Source organism: Palaemon carinicauda, chromosome 1, assembly GCF_036898095.1.
Source record: "Palaemon carinicauda isolate YSFRI2023 chromosome 1, ASM3689809v2, whole genome shotgun sequence".
NCBI classification, from domain to species: Eukaryota; Metazoa; Arthropoda; class Malacostraca; order Decapoda; family Palaemonidae; genus Palaemon; species Palaemon carinicauda.
This window is the reverse complement of record NC_090725.1, coordinates 135232950-135240449: the sequence shown is the minus strand read 5'-3', so window position 1 is coordinate 135240449 and position 7500 is coordinate 135232950. Positions and strand designations below refer to the sequence as shown.

The following is a 7500-nucleotide window of genomic DNA, read 5'->3' as shown; positions in this document are numbered from 1 at the left end:
CGTGTTTAAGCAACTGCTAGGGTCTTGCTTCAAACATAATTATGACCTTGGTAGGTTTTGGCTAGTCCTATCTATATATTGTATACTATTCATTTTCTCTGAGAGAGAGAGAGAGAGAGAGAGAGAGAGAGGTGCAATCTCAACATGTGAGGGAGTCCTTAGCCAAGATGTGATAGGCTCGAAGGCTTTTCCCTGTAAACCTTAATGGCAGGCGGGGGATTACAGACTCCAGTGTGTGGGGGTTGGGTGGGGAGAAGAGAAGAAAGGAGCCGTTCCTTAGATCCTTCATGGGTAGATTGAAAAGGACATGTGTATTGTAGTTAGTATAGTATTTTTGGCTGTTGCCATTTTCATATCAATTTTATGGAAAAGGACACAGTTTTGATGGTTGTAGTTAGCTTTAAAAATGGACGCTACTTTGGTTCAGGTAGGAGAATAATTTTGCTGGAAGTGCCCTTTTTCATAAATCCTGCCTAAACCATAAGTACTTTTTTACATCTGTCCTGTTTGTTATATTTTATGTATTCATCATAATAAATAATCTTGTTTGGATTATTTTTTTTTCAATTTGTATAGAAATTAGGGAATACGTACCCCTGTGTGGAGTAAAATCTATGATATCATTTCTGACAATGTATAAAGTCATATCAGAAGCAGTTGTAGTTGTTTATCTAGTCAGAAATACCTATTAGATTACCGTTGAAATAGAGTTTGGTAAAAATTTTATTTTATTTTTAGACATTGTTAGTTTTCTGCTGGAATTTCCAATGTCTGACCTAAAGAAAACTATATTGGCTTTGATTCGTTGTTGTATGTGGTGTATTTCTAGAGGATTTTAATTTATTGCATTAGTCTTGAAAGACACTAAACCTCTCTCTCTCTCTCTCTCTCTCTCTCTCTCTCTCTCTCTCAAGATGCTCAGATTCCTTGTACTGTCTCTCGTTAATCTCCCGGCTGTCGAAATTGGCATGTGGCCTAGTTTTGCTCTTTTATAAATAACGATATGTCATTATGACTGAGAAGATTTGAGTAACCTCGCGCTATTCATCCATTAATACATACGATCACACACTTTATCCTTCAATTCCTCGTATAAACACGTGCTTGTTGTGGCATTTTGCAGTTTCAAATTTTCGTATTATTTTTTTCCTGTTTATATACGTTGTTTAAACCAGATCTTTTCAAATATTCTTTGGGTAAAGTTGCTTCTGTCTGTTAATTTACCATGTTGATTTCACTTTTCGTTCAGAGCGTTTCTCCTGGAAACATAGATTAGCAACCTTTTCTGGTCCCGTAAATACGTTACAGTGATGCTTCTTATAGGAGCTACAGACAAATTCTCTGAGGTTGCGGCGTGAGGTTCATGAATTAAAGGGACATATCGGAAATATCTGTTGATTCTACTGAGCGAAAAGGACCAATATGAGCCGGCTACATAAAATTCAGGATATGTCTGTAGATTTGGGCATTAGATTCAATTTTCTTGGTTTTTAGTTGGAGAAAGAAAAGAATAGCTTGCGAATATTCTAAATGTATAAAACGATAACGGTGGAGCCTTGATGATATAATCCTTACCAGAATGGTATAAAACACACTGTATCAAGTCTATATGGACTTCATTTGTAGGAAGTTGGGTTTTCTCTGTTATTCGAGAACCCATTTTTGTTTTATTATAATTTGTGATTGATATACATTTCCTACGCAAGAGATCAGGCAGATTGTCCAAAGTCGGTGACAATTCACAGATTTTTTGGAAATGTCATAATGTTTGATACTTCATGTATGAATGACAAGAGTGCAACTGATTTGACGTAACTCAAAAACTGTTTTTCAGTTGTTTTGTCAAACTACTAATTGACAAACCAGATGTAAAATGGACAGAAACATAACTATTGACAATTTTATGTTTGATAATTACAAAAAACTCAATTTCTAAATTTTACATAAGTGTGTTTATAATTGTATCTACAAAACATATAATTAAGAATGATGTAAATGACAATTCTTGAAAAAAAAAAAAAAAAAAGATAGATGTTCACCCTCAGATATCCTCACGGGCAATTGATGTTTCAGTTTCTTGTTGAATATGTAGTTTTTGTGTATACCCTTAGGGTAATTCCTCGTTTTCGTGCATCTTGCACAACACAGCGGTCAACTATGATGTTAAGGTATCGCTAAACAGCTCGCTTGAGAACCGAGAAGCATTTTACGACCGGATTCAGAAAAGGGAAGTTAGGTGGAATCCTTTTGATGATGCGGCCGTCCCAGATCCTGTTCAATTACGGCGTGACAGATGTGTTGTCCGTACACGACAATGCAAGCTCGGGATCTCATACATCATCAAGAGATCATAAAATTCCTATACACCTCTTCAGTCACAGATGTCGTGTGGAGTCCAACGCTGTCCCCATATAGCTTGTCCATATGCCCTGCTTGTGTACAGATTATAGCCAGTTGGATCCACATCGTGACGATTTTGGTGAATGCGTTCTTCGTACACCCAAATCCCTTGATAGGGTCATATTTGATAATCTGTGCTTGTCTGGAAAGATTTCATAAAAAAAAACATCGTGGAGTTCACAGACGGTGATTGTGGGTGTCGCCTCCACCAGTCTCTTAAGTAGTCCTTAGCCTTATCATCAAGCAAAGGTGGTCGTCATTTTTTGTTCTGTGGGACACTCCTTTCGCATGTCAGATTAAATTTTATAATAATTCCGTAGGTGGTTGTCCTTGGAATTTTTAGTTCTGCAGCAGTTGCCACAAAATCTTCTGTTTCATGTCGTGTAAAGTTATGATCCTGGTCTTCATAAAAACCCCGGCGATGCTTCCTAAGTCTCACGACCGGAAAATACGTCTGCTTGGGTAAGGACAGCAAAACAGGGAGTTCGTCAGTGGAATTTTTCTGAATGTAACCAATGCACTAGGGCATACATATGCAAAGATTCTCTCTCTCTCTCTCTCTCTCTCTCTCTCTCTCTCTCTCAAATATTCATCAAACTTTGACTGTGTAGTGTGACTCGCACTGACTTTTGTTACAATATTCAGACATGTACGTTTTGTTTCAATTTCTTGTATGATCTGTTATTTACTTATGAATTTCGTCAAACAAGTGTGCGATTTAAAGTGTCAAAAGGTGCATCAGTCGACGTCCTATTCAAGAGTGCACTTACCATAGTACAATTGGGCATCTCCGTCTTAACGGTGCAGAAGTAGCCTGGAATTAGAAGCTGAAATAGTAAATGCGTCTTTGTCGAACAAACCCAGTAGGCTGTGTGCATTTTTAACTCCTCCCCCATCCCCTCCACCATAAGGTTATGGAGTACATGTTAGGCCGAAGGAAGAAGGATCATGGGCTGTGTGGGCCGAGTTAGGAGGGGTGAAAGAGGCTCAAGAGTTCTTCGGCCGAGAAACGGGAAGAGAGCGAACAGGGGAGATGTAAAGTATCTTTCTCTCTCTCTCTCTCTCTCTCTCTCTCTCTCTCTCTCTCTCTGAGGGTGACCCTGTGCTGTGGCAATAGCGGGCCCATCGTCCCGGAGTGTATGGTCCCCGGGCGCTATTCTCTGGGTCTTGAAACATGACAAATTTGGTGTGGATGATTTGTAGTTGTACTAATGAAGTCATTAAGATTATTTGCCATATTTATTTTTATATAAATTGGTTAGAGAATGTTATCGTAAGTAAAATCTTCGTAATTTGTTCTTATAGCCATTTCTCTCACGTTAGAATCATTGTCTCTCCATTATGGCCTATATGCAACGCCTTTAACGCACATTGTATATCAAGTCTTCCATCCCTGGCAAGGATGCGTTTGCTTGGACATTGCCAAGTCCGTAGTGAATCATTTAGCATCGGCATCTGCATTTTTATTAGTTCATTCAGGCTAGAAAGGTCTGCCGTCGTGCGTTTATTTAGTGCGTTAAATATCCGCTAATTCTATGAACAGTTCGATAAATCAGTGGCTCTTGTTAGCACTCGAGAAGTCTTTTGTTCGTTTTGCCTTTTGTTGTTTGGAGCGTTCATAGAGGATAGAGATGTTTCGGTTGGGATGGGTTTTGCTTAATTTTTGAGGATTCCTTGTAGATTATTCTTTCCTGTATAATCGAATTAGAATTTACAACATTGTACAATGCATAGATCATGCAAATGCCTTTCACTAGATTTGAGCATAGATCTGATTTGCTTCCTCATCTACTAATTGCATGTTTTTACAATTGCACATACCTTTGTGTATGGAAGGATGTTAGGAATAATGTTCGAGGAAACAAAGTATTTATTTTTTTAGGATGCAATCAGAGTTAAATTCACTGTAATGATTTATGATTCCAACTTTAGGTATAATTTTAAATATTTTCTCAACCTCTTATATTCAACATCATCATCCTTCCTATTTGTGCATTGAGTCTTTGTCTCCCGTTGTAGACTCTATCTCCTCCTTCTTTATTTCATTCTGTGGTCTTTTTTTTTCATCAGCCTTATTGAAGTACGTGGCTGAATAATTAATTATTTTGACTCCAAATTTCTTATTCGTATTTAAGATGATCTAAATAGACATGTCAAGTTACATTGATTTATAACCTTCGGTCAACTAAATCTCTCTCTCTCTCTCTCTCTCTCTCTCTCTCTCTCTCTCTTCCTTGTCTGCATTTCTTTTCCTTTGTGAACCTCTCTTCGAAGAGCACGTGTCGTCAGCATTTTTAACTACATTAACCACTTCTGGGTTCCCCTCTTCTTATCCCCCTTGATTTACCCTCAGTGTTTTCCTTTAGTTGCCTCTATCTGCATCTTAGCTCAGTTTCCCCCGTTCCATTGTCGAAGTCAAGGAAACAAGTTGAGAACAAGAAGCTGATTTTTATGAAAACATGTATGATTTATGTACTTAGTAAGGAGACTTCCTATAAGAACAATTCCAATCCATTGTCTATATTTATCTGTTATCGATGTGCCTAATGTCGAGCCATTGTTTTGCAAATATCCATCAGCTTGAAGATTATTCGTCTTCTGTTCTTTATTTTTGCTACTTTGTGTTTTTCATAATCTCATTTTTTTATTGTTTTTGTTATTTCCAATTATATTTGCATCTCTTTCATGGAGAGAGAGAGAGAGAGAGAGAGAGAGAGAGAGAGAGAGAGATTCTGGTGTCTGTAAATGATAATGTGAAAAGTGAGTGATGTCATCAAAGCGCTCGGAAAGTGATTTGTGTAGACCTCCGCTCCAAAAGAATTGGTTGGTAAACGTGTGAGGAGGTTTAGATCAATACCGGGCTGCCGACTCTGTTGCTAGAGAGAGAGAGAGAGAGAGAGAGAGAGAGAGAGAGAGAGAGAGCGTTGGGGGTAAAGGACCCGGCAAACGTTTGCTGTTTTTTTTTTTTTATGGCGGGGAGATTTCCCCCCCTAACCCCCTTTGAGGGAAGGATCGTGGAATGGCTAGGAGTTGAGAGGATGTCGCTGACCCATTACTACTGTTTTCCCGTCGGATAGGCTTAAACGACGGAGCGAGAGGCTTCTGGATGGAGATATTGTTTGGGGGGATTTGAGAGAGAGAGAGAGAGAGAGAGAGAGAGAGAGAGAGAGAGATCCCGACTTTACTTAGGCCAGCTTACTCATCGACAATAGTTGATATATTTAGGAATTTGTGCAGCTAGATTTTGTTGAAATAGTTTTTCGTTTATTTAGTTATAGTTTTAGGTGAACGGAAGTTTTCTTCTTAGCCTCGTTCTCTTTGAAGTATTTAGAAAAGAACTATATATAATAAGACTTCTTTTGGTAATTCAAGATTGACTACAGAAGGTCCTCAACTTACAAGTTTTATAGATTCCAATAAGGTATTTGTAAGTTGAAATGCTTATAAGACGAATTTTGTCAGATTTTTGGCATAAGGAATAGATAGGCCTGAACTAACTCCCATGCCTACGATATCCAGCGGCAAAAGTCAAGAAATAGTCTCGTTTCATATGAGATAAATATTGGGGGATTTGTAAGTGTTGTTTTGCTAACTGTATTATTTTATATATGTTTTTATACAGTATTTCATTATCCTATGACGTAGACCTATATGAATTTTTTTATACAATATCTGAGATTTGTAATTTCAGTTGGATTAGGAATAGTTTGTATTTACGAATGTTTGTAAGTTGAGGACCTTATACACTGGGTTGTAAGTACTCTTTTTTGGAATTGCTTATTTTATATATGCGTGTTTTGTGTGATTATGTGCAAATTCCATTTTAGTCGTAGTGCAGATAAGACACATTCATATGCTGTGTGTGGTTATCCATGCGTGCACTATGTACCCATGTATATTTCTTCCTTTCATAGCCCAGGCATATGCATGTTATGAAGTTTATTTTACCCGTATTCCTTTTCCTGGGATACTCCATTGCCAAGGAGGTTATGCCTTCAGTTTATTTTTTTTGCTAACACGAATGTTGGCTGGGTTACACAAGAAATGACTTCAAGAGAGGCAAGGTGTGATCAGATTTCTGGAATTTTAACACTTGGTTTCTTATATGAATAGTTCGGCTCATGTAATCAGATTTAATTTTTTTATTTTTATTTTTACTTTGGCGAGAAAATTTTCGAGTGGAAGTTAATGTATTTTCTTAACATGTAAGAATTCGTTTGGGTCCTATGTTGGTGGTTCTTGGTCGAGATTGGTTGTTTCCTTTAGGTCATTAGGTATCTTTTTACCCATATGTATTGCTTTCTGAAATACATAATATATATATATATATATATATAATATATATATATATATATATATATATATATATATATATATATATATATATATATATATATATATTTATACACTGTATAATGGCATGATTAGCAGTGTTATGTTGTATCAAATGGTGTGCGTAGGCAAATTAATTCTTTTGTAGGTTACTGGTTATTGGATGGAAATTAATGCGAAATGGGAAAAAATATGATTGAGCGTAATTGGGCTTCTGTTTTTCGGGATCAAATTCGGCTGCATTCTGGGTGGCTTAGGATAGTAAAGTTAAAGTGATTGGCATGTAAAACCCACAGGGAGGAGGAGCGTTTGGTAGAAATTGTGCCGATTGAAAAAAAAAGGAAAAGTAAAAAAATTATACTTATTTCAATTTCTAATGACCATTCGAGCAGAAGGAAGCAGCCCAAATTTAGCTTCTGAATGACAGACTATGGGGAATTAAAGATCAATGTCTATGTTTCGTTTTGGGAAAATTTATCTTAATTTCGATATTGAATAGTAGGGTGTTTGTTGTGTGTTGTTCGTTATATTATTATTGCTATTTTTGTTGACGATGGTTTAGGAGGTTGAAACAATTTTAATTTTGTAGAATTTTGGGTATAATTTCCAATATGCATTATATTTTTGGTCGTTTTTTCTCTATATTATTTATGACAGATTAAGAATGTTTTTATTTTCACCTGAGCCATGTTTTTATATTTCTGAAATCGTCTTTCCACATACCGTCATGTTTTTATGGAAGATACATGTATGTTTTTTTTTTTTTTT

The 7500-nt window shown here is 36.7% G+C and overlaps 1 protein-coding gene across 1 annotated transcript in view; it reads left to right on the top strand.

The window, feature by feature from the left end:
• Positions 1–7500, top strand: part of LOC137643220 (neural-cadherin-like) — a 45089-nt gene that overhangs the window by 37435 nt on the left and 154 nt on the right. The gene's annotated exons all lie outside the window — the stretch shown is intronic.